Raw genomic sequence first — 10,224 nt, forward strand, 5'->3', positions numbered from 1 at the left:
TTTTTTTTTAATTTATAAAAACTGCTAAAATCACATCATTTGTTTTTTTTGTTATTCCTACAGTATTATTAACCTCAATTACATTAATTTCCACTTGTTTCCAGACAATTTTGACCACCTCAAAAGCTCACAATATTGTTTTCATCTGGTTGAGGCCTAAAATTTGCACCAAGCTAGCTGGCTGACTAAGCTAAGCGGCAGCAGTGGGTGGCACAAACATGTTGCAGTACATCTTCCAACATGGCACATAAGGAAACATGTTTTCATTAATCAAGAGGATTGAGGGAGTTGGAGTATGTATGTACAGTAGTTGAAGGTAGGGACAGGAAGTGTTGATAGGTAGTAAATATAATTCCATAATTAAAGGGACATGCAGGAGATGCTGTCTGTGGCCATAAACATTTCTGTAAATTTTTGGCATTCAGCAACCACATGTCAAAGATTGCAGGAGCAGTGACAGTTCAAGTTCCAACTTGGCACATCAAGAAATAAATGTTTTTATTATTCAAGAGGCCTCAGGGAGTTGGAGTATGTATGTTGTTGAAGGCAGGGAAAAGAAGATTTTATTAGTAGTAAATCTAATTGAATTTTTTGATTCTGAAGCAAATATATGATAAGGGGGAGGGGAGGAGGAAAAGCATTTACTAAAATTATTTAAATCATTCACCTCAGTCCTTGCCCCAGAAGAATCCTTGAGTGCTACTCCTGCTGCTGCTGGGAGTGGATCTTCATCTCAGAAGGGGACCAGGAAGAATACTAGTAGTACTTTAAAAAACAATTGACTGTTAAACAATCCTTTTCAAGGGGGAGCAAGTATGACAGCAGTCACCCAGTTGCATAGTGGATCACTGACGCCATAACATCTATGCTGGTATTAGATGTGCATCCAATATCTGCCAATAATGCAGTGGGTTTTAGACAGTTAATTGAGGTCCTGTGTCCCCGCTACCAAATTCCATCAAGATTCCACTTCATTAGAAAAGCAATTCACAAACAGGACAGGGATATTAAAAAACTTAATTAGTGGCCTCCAAAATGCCATTGTACCCACTGTCAACTTAACCACAGATATGTGGACAAGCTGAACAGAGCAAACACAAGATTTAAGATACAAGGTTTAAGTCATACATTGTGTCTTTCTTCCATCGGACACAGATCTGAAGAGATACAAAGAGCTGTTGGTAAGCAAATTGTCAGCTCAAGTGGCATGTGATGCAGTGATAGCTTCTCCTTTAGTTTCTCCAGCAAGTGCATCTGCTGAGAAAAAACTAAACTTTACCAAAAGACCCACTGGTGATGCAATTGAGTCAACACAAAACTTTTTGGGTGGTTCTGCTGCTGATGATGTAAAGTGGAGGAGATTTCTAGATGGTTAAGGTTCCTACCCTCTACTTACTCTGGCTTTACAAAGGGTACAGATGACTTGACAAATGTTGTCCAGATTTGGGAAGAAATAATTCCACACATAAGAAGTGAATTTTTTTGTCTTGTGCCCAGCCTTGACAATGGACTTTTCCTTGTCATGGTCTATAACTGTTTCTTCCACTGGTGCCTGATTTACACAAAAAACATCCTCATCAACAACATCATCCTTATTAGCATCAGCTACAAAAATATCCTGCTTATCCTGGTGCACTACTACAGAAGCATCCTCAATTCTATGTCAGCATAATCACTTGTGCTTACATCATCATAAGAGGCAGAACCACCAGTCATAAATAAAGGCCAAGGCCTTAGTCTTTCCTTGCCACTTAATGTGGTGAAAAGCATATTGCCAATTTTATGTCTTTCTGCATCTAACTTTCCCTTTGATGTTTTATTCTTTACCACTATAAAAGATGGGTTCTTTATTTTAGATGCCTTGACTCAAGCCCTGTATGCCCTTGGGCATCGGCTTTAGTAGATGATGTAGATGTACTAGTATCGTCATGACTGGTGGCATTGGCAGCAGCTCCAGTACTAACATGTGGTTCCTGTTCTCCTCTCAACTGATCGTTATCCATATCAACAAACACAAATGAAGTAGGGTACAGCACACATGTCAATTTGTACCAATTTTAAATATATTGCGGTATCAATGACCTACAGTGTCACAAGATTTTTTATGAATAAGAAAATAATAACACTTTGCGCTCCACTTAGTGTCACAAGATTTTTTATGAATAAGAATAACACACTGTGCTACCATTTACAGTATCACAAGATTATTTATGAATAAGAATAACACACTGTGCTACCAGTTAGTGTCACAAGATTATTTACTAAAAAGAACAACACACTGTGCTGCCACTTACAGTGTCACAAGATTATTATTATTAATAATAACAACACAATGTGCTACCACTTACAGTGTCACAATAATTTTTTATGATTAAGAAAAGAATAACACAGTACACCACTCCTAATAGTGATGTTGTTATGTTTTATATTTAACACATGTTATTTAGCACTTTGTTGTTGTGGTCTTGTAGTCGTCATGTAGACTAATCATTTATTCGCGATAGAGAAAATAAATGAAAAGTTAAAATTTTTATTGCTAATTCTGTTATTAAATTGTAAAATTGTGAATATTACACTTCAGTTCCACTTACAGTGTCATAAGATTTTTTATGAATAAGAAAATAATAACACACTGCACTACCATTTACAGTGTCATAAGATTTTTTCTGAATAAGAAAAGAAAAACACACTGCGCTACCACTTACAGCATCACAATATTTTTTACGAACACACTGCATTTCCACTAACAGTGTCACAATATTTTTTACGAATATACTGCAGTTTCCACTTACAGTGTCGCAATATTTTTAACAAATACACTGCATTTCCACTAACAGTGTCACAATATTTTTAACAAATACACTGCATTTCCACTAACAGTGTCACAATATTTTTTACGAATACACAGCATTTTCTACTTACAGTGTCACAATATTTTTTATGAATACACTGCATTTTCCACTTACAGTTTCACAATTTGTTTAGCAAATACACTGCATTTTCCTCTTATAGTGCCACAGTATTTATTATACACTGCGCTACCACTTACAGTGTCACAAACCATATCTGTATGAATATTACACTGCTGTCTGACCGGCAGCGTCACAGTAAAAAAAATAATAATAATATAATAACTAGGGTACAGCACAAAAAATATATATATTATTTTTTTATTAATTATATTATTAGCTTTTATTTTTTATACACTGGGCACCATTGGACAGACAAAGCACCCCTGGTTGGACACAGCAGCCCCTGCCCCTGGATGGACACAGAAACCCAGGATGGTCACAGCAGCCCCTGCCATAGATGGACACAGTAGCCCCTGGATGGACACAGCAGCCACTGCCCCTGGATGGACACAGCAGTCCCTGCCCTGGATGGACACAGCAACCCCTGAATGGACATAGCAGCCCCTGTCCAGGATATATACAGCAACTCTTGGATGGACACAGCACATCCATTCACTACACTCTCCACTGCCGGAGTGACATGGCGAAGATGACCGGGTACCTTTATAGTATCCAAAACCTGTGAGAATCTGACAGTGGGAGGATGATGTTTTGCCTCATTTTGAGATCCGAGTTAGGTGAGAAAACCCGAGCCGAGCTCTGTTCTCGTCTCAGATCTGGAAGTTTGAGTGGGTCTGGTTTTCTGAGAACCAGACCCCTTCATCTCTAGTATAAATATATATGCAAAAACATTATTCTTTGAAATTACTTATCTTCTAATAATTACTTTTTCAGGAATGTGAGATTCCTGAGTTGGGATGTATCATGACAGTTATCTATTGAAGTTAACTTGCTGTTGACCAAGTTTTCTGCATCCTTTATTGATTTCTTGGATTCTAGGGTGAATAGCAAATTAACTACTGATATAGTCAGGAAGTATGAGATTGCTACAGTGAATTTACAGTCTCCCCTCAGTATAATCTGAGTTGATGGATGTAGATTTTCCAGTGCTATGGTTCGTCACCAGACTCGGTCCTTTTCTCTACAAGCTGGTGTCCTCCACATAGAACTGAACTCCTTCTACATGCTCCTTGCTGCTGTGAACCCAATTAATTTGAAACTGCTCTGATTATGATTAATTGCTCCTACTCTCAATTGGTATAAACTTCAAATCCTGACCTCAGAATTGCTTGCAGCAAGTAAACTCCACATGTAAGATCAATCATATCATCTCCACTAGTCAAGCCAACTATTTGCCACCCCTTTTTCTTTCATAGACATATTCAGTCAACAAACCCTGCCTGTCCATCAAAAGTGGGATTGCCGCATTCATTTAATTCCTTGGAAAATGTCTCCTTGAGGTCAAATGTTCCCTTTGTTGCAAATTTGAGCCATCACAGAATACTAGAAGAAAATCTTAACACAGTTTTAACCTCAGAGTCTGAGGGGTATATAGTGAAAGTTTTTAGAAGTGGAGATGTAGCCCATAGCAACCAATCAGATTCTAACTATTATCTTCTAGAAGGTGCTAGTTAAATGTTAAGTAGAATCTGATTGGTTGCTATGGAAAATATCTCTATTATTAAAAACTTGCACTTTAGTAAATATACCGCTACATTCTTCTACAGGAGCAGGACTTTTCTTTGTTAAAAAATATAATACAGTGTCCTCAGACCCTGCATCAACTACCAAAGGTTGAATGTTATCACAGTGAAGGATTAATACCCAATGCATTTAAAAGAGGCCAAAGTCCTTACTAAATTATACCTGTGAGTGGTCTACAATCTGATAAGAATTAGGCCTCAGAACAAATGAAAAATAACATCTAACAACCGTGATGGTCATTCTGAATACCGGGTATTGTTATTTAGATTTAGTAATGTACCAACCATTTTCCGAAAAATTTATTTCGTGTATCAGTATGTTGTGGTCTACATGAACAACATTCTGATATTTCCCAAGGATCTAGGCCAGGAGTTCCCAACCACTGTCCTCGGGGCACACTAACAGTCCAGATTTTATGGGTAGCCATACTTGAGCACAGGTGACTAAATTAGTACCTCAGTTATTTTGATTTAAGTATGGATATCACTAAAACCAGGACTGTTATTGTGCCTTGAGGACCGAGGTTGGGAATCACTGATCTAGGTACTCATCACAAGCATGTATGTGAAGTATCGATCGATCTACTGGCTGATAAACTATATTGCAAGAGAGGAACATTTTTTTTGAGCAGGAAAATTATTTCTAGGATACATTTATACAAGTTCCAGCCATCAAATGGATCCTGAAATTGATCCTGAGAAGGTAACTGCCATCATAAATGGGGAAATAGGAAGAGGTAAATTAAGCACTCAGAGCGGAATAGTTTGCAGTATAATATAAATGCTTACCCAATTTTAATATATTTTATATATTATCTGTGTTAGTCTACAAAGTGAGGTGCTCACAAAAGCCTAAATGGATATAGCCATCAAGAGGAGAAAAACATAGAAAAGTACTCACTATCAAGGGCACACTCTAAAGTATTTATGCCATCATCAACTGGCCTCACCCTATGGGGTTAATATCTATTCAGCAATTCTTAGGATTCTAAATGATCATCAGAAACTAAGGAAATAAACAACAGTGCCAATGAACAATAAATTAATAGTAGTGGTTTGCCTAAAATATACTAAATTTCCAATATTGAAAATTTCTTATGTCAATAATAATGGTCCAAAAAATCATAAAAAAGAAAGGAAAAAAAATACTTCTATTTATATAATACACATAAAGGGTGAAACATAATAAGGTGCAAATTTGCAAAAGGTGCGTGTTTACTATGAAACTTGCAAAAGTTGCAAACTCACACATGTAATAGACTGTGAGAACATGCAAACTCACACTAATCTCGCATTTCCACTTATTGCATGGCCCAAACTCACATCCATATATTAACCTACAACTTGCACAATGTAATAGGGTGCAAGTTGTAAACTCGCACAGAACTACTTCTGGCTGGCGAGTTCAATAAGGTACGCTACTGTAAAGTAGAAGGCCATTAGCAATAATTAAACTTAATTTCATTAACTTATCTGACTTTAGAAAAAAATACATACACAATTGATTGTGTAAATCAAAATTTACTAAAAACAGAAAAAAGTTCACACAAATAAAACAAAAAAAAAGATATTTGAGACATAGGGGAAAACACAGAGTAATTATTTTTGGTCTTTGCTACCTCTGCTCCTACCTAGCCACACCACCACATGTGTGCACACCAGTGGCGTAACTAGAGGGGATCAAGCAGTGCTTGTGCCCTGGGCGATGTGGCAGGCCCAGCAGAGGGGGGCACCATCCAGGGCATTGTTACCCGCACCGCCCGCTCTCCACTCCCCCCGCTTCCCCTATGAAATTTACTACTGTACACAGTACAGTGTATAGTGAGTGACTACAACAGCAAGCTGCTGGTGCTGACTGTAGGGGGAGCTAAAGCATAGACATGCAGCCCCTCCCAGGCAGTCCTTCTGGCATTCTGCAGCATGCTGCTGATCCTGAGAGGCTGAGAGCTGCTGCTGGCGCCGGGGGACACAGATAGTGAACGTTCTCCTTCCCCAGCGCTCTGCAGCTTCACCACTTGTAAGTATTGGGGGGATGGGGGAGCAGCATGTGTGTATATGCATCAGCGTGTGTATATATGTGTCAGCTTGTGTATCTGTTTCAGCATGTGCATGTGTGTATCTGTGTCAGCATGTGTGTATCTGTGTCAGCATGTATGTATCTGTGTCAGCATGTGTGTATCTGTGCCAGCATATGTGTATCTGTGTTACTGTCAGCATGTATGTATGTGTGTCAGCATGTGTGTGCATGTGTCAACATGTGTGTATCTCTGTCAGCATGTGTGTATCTGTGTTACTGTTAGCATGCGTGTATCTGTGTCAGCATGTGTATCTGTGTCAGCATGTGTGTGTATGTGTCAGCATGTGTGTATCTGTGTTACTGTCAGCATGTATGTATCTGTGTCAGCATGTGTGTATCTGTGTCAGCATGTGTGTGTGTATATATGTGTCTGTGTCTGAGGGAGCTGATCGCCTGATTGAGAGACGATGCAGGGGGGGAGGTGATGGTATGTTGAGAGATGAGGCAGGGGGGAGATGATGGTGTGCTGAGAGTTGACACAGGGTGGCGGTGATGGTGTGCTGTGAGACGACACAGGGGGGAGGCTATGGTGTGGCTGACGGATGATGCAGTGGGATGACGGTGTGGCTGAGAGACGCAGGGGAAAGGAAGTTACACAGGAGGCATGAGGCTGGTTGAACTGCTGTTGTATGATGATGACTTTGTTATTATTCCCACATGAGCAGGCATCTTCTGGACGATGTGACCTACATGAATAGTGAATACCGACTGAAGACTCCATCATCCCAGGGAGGATACATTTCTTCAGAGGTTCCATGTTGTGAGAAACCACCGCAGAGGTAAGGTGCATATGGAATCTAAAGGAATGTGCCAAAATATGGGTGTCGTGTCATGTTGTCACTCCCCATATTCAGTAGCCACGCCCCTTCTGGTAGGTGACCACACCCATATTTTGATGTGTGCCTTAGGCGCGCAAGATATATTTGTAGTATGTGTGGGGAGGCGCCAATCTGAAACTTGCCCTGGGCTCCGCAGACCCTAGTTACGCCACTGGTGCACACTGCACCTTGTAGAACTGGTTGGTGATGCAGTTTGTGGGGTGGTAATCTAAATACTAACAGATGAGATACTAGGACCTTCCATTGTCATCCTTTGGCCTACAAGCTCCCTTTGTAAGCTAATAAGCACCTCCGTTTGGGTCCTAATAGCCTGACTAACCTCTAAAAGGTGCATGTCAATGTTCTGGGCCATTTTTGTTTTTGTACTCTCTGCCACTCTGGTCACATTTGTTAACTTGCACAGCTGACTGCTGATAGCATTTATCTGCTGTGTTAAATAGGCTATAAATTTCACCTGCATTTGCCGGAAGCTATCCAGGGACTATGCCATCTTATCAATAGATGGGGTGGGCTGAGGTGTGAGTGTGGACTGTGGCAGGGCCTGCTGATGTTTATCAAACTCCATGACTAAGCCTGCTGCAGTGTTCTTCAATCGCCACTGGTCTTTGAGGAGCCCCATGAGAAGGGCCTGAAAAGTGGATATTAATGTTAAGTTTTCATACTTGTAAAAATCAAAATGCATTGTCCATAGTAATTTGTACCTCCTAACAATGCATGTCTTGTGATTATCCATGCTTGTGCACAGGTGGTTTTAGTAATGACTTTACTAAGTTTATTAAGTTATTGTTTTAACAACACTACAAGCAGTTATTAATTTGATGGCCCATAATAGTGCCTAGTTAATTTCATATTGTGTCCCATTAAAGTGCCACAGTTCGTATTATATAACATTAAAGATATACATATTACAATGAAAAGATCAGATTAGACCACATTACCATGCCCCATTACCATTATAGCGTCCACTACACACACTTCTTACTGAAAAAGTAATATCACACAATTCTGCCTGGCCAATGGATCAGACCCCCAATTGATTAGTAGGCAAATCTTGGAAATTGGAATACAGCATTATTACCTTGGTCCAGGCCCCTGTAAGCCTCTGGGCCCCATAGTACTGGCACCCACTATAGTTACATCCATGTTTTTAGTACTCACCAGCCTCATTGTCATCAGTTTCTGGATCACACCTTTTAGCAGCTTGGTTAGCAGGCCTCTTCTGTTGTTCAGCTAATGAAAGAAATAAAAAAGGGTTAACATTGTACACATTTGCAAATGGCTGTTCCTCTGCAATGGTTCCTCACTCTCATCAGGTTTTGGAATTACATTTAGTGCAATTTAATCAATAACAGTATAGTTAAGTAAAAAAAGTGTCTAATACTAAGTTAAGACTGAGTTAGATTGATATAGTTTAAAGGTAAAAATTTGTTTGGTTGGCTTTGAAATGGAGGACATTCCATATATTCATATGTGGGTGCCAGGCTGGATTTCAGGTGGGATGACCTACTTGAGCTTTTCCTCATAGGGTATGTAGTGGATTGGTGCTGCTGGGCCACCCCCTGTCCTGGCCGACTCATGCAGCTCCTCTAACAGCTTCACATTCAGGACATGATTCACATCATTAAAGCACTTTTTAACATTGTCATCACAGCACCTGCAGGAGCTGACTGTCTACCACAATGCCTTCTTGTGGGCCTGGGTCATTCTGTGAGACTGGGCTCCGAGGATGTGTCCATGCACTGGCACCATAGCGTGCACCAGTGCACAATTCTCCTCATATGTGAACTGCATGCTCCTACTAGTTCCCAGGGGAAGACACAGAAAGCTCTCTCTCCTCATCCTTCTCCTCTTCCTGCTCCTCACCACCCTCCTCCTTAGACTCAGACTGAGTGACAAATGCCTCCTCCTCCTTCTGGCTTCCCATCAACTCTAAGCCTGAATGACAAATTCCTGCTGCAAACAAACTCAAACTCTCACTATAACAAATCATACACTCCTACACTGTCTCCATCAAAGGACAAAATGGCAAGGGTGGGATTTGGTACAATTCTGGCAACTTTTGAGGTCCAAAGAATCATTTTGTTTTAAACTAACAACTTGCATGGAATGAAACTCACATTCTGATTTATGTAATTTTTTTGCAAACACTGCTGTCAGAAATCTTGTGTGGTGTTGCATGTGAGTTATGTCTGCACTGGAAAACTCACACCCTATTACATACTGCGAGTTGCAAAACATTCTCACACAGAACTCATAGCAACTAAGTTCGAGTACATACTCGAACAGTAACTCGCACCCTATTACATTTTGCCCATAATATTTAAACTGTGTTTATAGAGAACTGCACAGAATAAACAATATGCAAAAATAAGAAAAAAATGGAAAACAAAAAATATATATTATATATAAATGATATATCTATATATGTATAAATTAACAATATAAAAATGTACTGTAAGTGGCTTGGATCCGCAAGATTAAAACTACTTAGAACTGAAAAACTGTTTTTTAGTTACAACTACTACAATAACACATTATTCAAACAAATTGTAGAAGCAGAGACTTTAAACAAATGTTGCTGCCTGGCTCACTTAGGTGAAAATATATGTAACACTAATAAAGTCTTATTTAAATATCAACATGGCCATGCGTATAGGATAGCTCAAGTAAAATAGTTTTTATGGCAATTAGAGGTGTTCTTATAAGGGTCTTTGAGGAGAGCACTCTAATGCGTTTCTTTGTACTTTGAAATG

Source organism: Taudactylus pleione, unplaced genomic scaffold, assembly GCF_031769625.1.
Source record: "Taudactylus pleione unplaced genomic scaffold, aTauple2 ptg000066l, whole genome shotgun sequence".
NCBI lineage: Eukaryota > Metazoa > Chordata > Amphibia > Anura > Myobatrachidae > Taudactylus > Taudactylus pleione.